Below are 2,239 nucleotides of genomic sequence, written 5' to 3'. Positions count from 1 at the left end.
CTTGACCGCAGTCTCACCATGGCCTGCAAATCACAATCGGCTTAACCAGACTCAAGAACTAAAGAGAAACCAAGAACATCTCACCGATATTACCAGGAAGGTTGGTCACAGCAAAGGATCAACAGCGAGACCGCAAAATATCATTTCATATCTGTCTGTGCTGGAATTTTCTGCTATCTTTCTCCATTGAAATAAACTCCAGCTGCTTTATTCTTCCTACCAAAGTGTATGACCTCACACGTTCCCACATTGTCTTTCATTTGCTGAGTTTTTGGCTACTCCCTTAACCCATCCATCTCCCTCTGTAATCTCTGTGAGTCAGCCTCAGCAGTTGTTTTCCCACAAATGTTTGTCCAATCTGTGGATGTGGCACTCCAAGTTCTCCAACGATGGCCTAACTACCTCATATCTCTATCATAGCCTCCTTGCAATTGTATTCAATACCTTGACTAAGAAAGGTAAGGACCCAAATGCATAGCCACAGCCCCATCAGTTCCAACCTTGAACACCCAGATTTCAATCATTTCCATTGACATATTGGACCTTATCATAAATACCAAACATGCAGGTAATCTGGGGTTCAGCTGGTAATGTTGACAGAATATAGCTTAGACTGACAGCAACACAACCAAAACAGAAGTTGCTTTGTCCATAGATTGGTAGCTCTATCTGTTGGAGCCCCAGTGATCTCATGGATAATGCACTAACTTCCTAAACCAGAGATTGTGGGCTCAAGTCTTATTTGGGGTTTTGATTTGGTTGAAACCTTCACTATGCAGCTGATCTCAATCCTGTGTGGTCACATGACCATGGCAACAAAATCAGGCATTCTCAATTGATCCTCAGCTGGAGAAATTTGACCTGACAGAAAATTGGCCAAACTAAATTAAACAGCAGCTATCACCTCCAGAGAAAAGTACAACTAAGATCAAAGAGCGACAAAGATTCGAGAAGAACCAGTTCCAACCAGACTGAGGGTTGTATATTGGAGAAGTGTCAGCCTGAGTCAATCCACTTTATAGCTCCTGGCATGACAACAGTGAAGGGTGACCCCATTGGATGATGTGAACCCAGCTCATGATCGTACTGGCCAAAGCCACAGAAGATTCTGGAAGATCAGGGAAAAGTAGGGTAGGAAACACACACCTGGATGCCACTTCCTTCACGAACCCTTGACTGGGCCTTGCAGTGGAGCTCTGACCATCTGCTCCAAACTTGTTCAGAGAAGCCCTAGAGTGGGGTGGGAGGAGGCCATTCAGCCCATCACATCCACACTGACCCTCTGAAGAGCATCCCATCCAGGCCCAACCCCTATCCTCTCACCCTGCATTCCCCAAAGCCAATCCACCGAACCTGCACATCTTTGGGCTGTGGGAGGAAACCAAAGCACCCGGAATACCCCATGGAGAGAATGTGCAAACTCTACACAAACAGACACCCAAGGGAGGAATCAAAGCCAGGTCCCTGATGCTGTGAGGCAGCAGTGCTACCCACTGAACCACCATGCCATCCCCAGGAGAATCTCAGCAGGTTTTCATCCATTGTGACTGTGCTGTCTCTTTCAGACGATTCACCCCTATATCCTGCATATCCTCAACATTCTGTATTTTTCTGACACAAGGTACCACCAACCCAACACAGAGGAGATGAGAAATCGACTTGACCTTGGATGAAGATCCACCATGAAGACAAGGGTTAAAACATCAGACACCCCAGATGGGACTTGAACCCACAATCCCTGGCTTAGGAGGCCAGTGCCTAATCCATTCGGCCACTGAGGCCACATGTGTGAGGTTAAAATGGCAGCTTTTAAGTTTTGTTTTGCAAGAACACACTGACTGTTTTAAGGTGTCGGATGGTGGTGGCCACGTACCGGACGTCTACCGCTGCCCTGCTCGCTATATCCTGCGGCAGCGTCCAGCCCAGGCCCCCACCATCCAGCACGTCCCCGACCCTGGTCACCCTCACAGTCACGGCCCTCCCCTCCGACAGTCACTCGAACCCACGAGTACGGAGGTGCGGATTCCTGAGCAACGTCTCCCTGACGACAGCCGCTACTCCAGCCGGAGGGTAGGCGTGACGCGATTCGACCATGTTCCAGACCGTGAGCAGGTCCTGGTAAAAGACAGGCAGTGTCCTGAGAGTGACCTCCAAACCATCACGGTCCCTGAACAGGAGCTGAGTCTCGTAGTTGAGGTTACGCACCTGGTGGAAAAAATACGTCGCCAGGGCACCCCGC

The 2,239-nt window shown here is 49.0% G+C and overlaps 1 non-coding gene across 1 annotated transcript; it reads right to left on the bottom strand.

Annotated features, from left to right (window-relative positions):
* Window positions 1–1,708: 1,708 nt before the first annotated feature.
* Window positions 1,709–1,781, bottom strand: trnar-ccu (transfer RNA arginine (anticodon CCU)). Its single transcript has one exon. It is a non-coding gene; the product is annotated as a tRNA-Arg (tRNA).
* Window positions 1,782–2,239: the final 458 nt, after the last annotated feature.

This window comes from Chiloscyllium punctatum, chromosome 18, assembly GCF_047496795.1.
Source record: "Chiloscyllium punctatum isolate Juve2018m chromosome 18, sChiPun1.3, whole genome shotgun sequence".
Lineage (NCBI taxonomy): Eukaryota > Metazoa > Chordata > Chondrichthyes > Orectolobiformes > Hemiscylliidae > Chiloscyllium > Chiloscyllium punctatum.
Note: the sequence above shows the minus strand (reverse complement) of the source record. Positions and strands in the feature narration are given on the sequence as shown.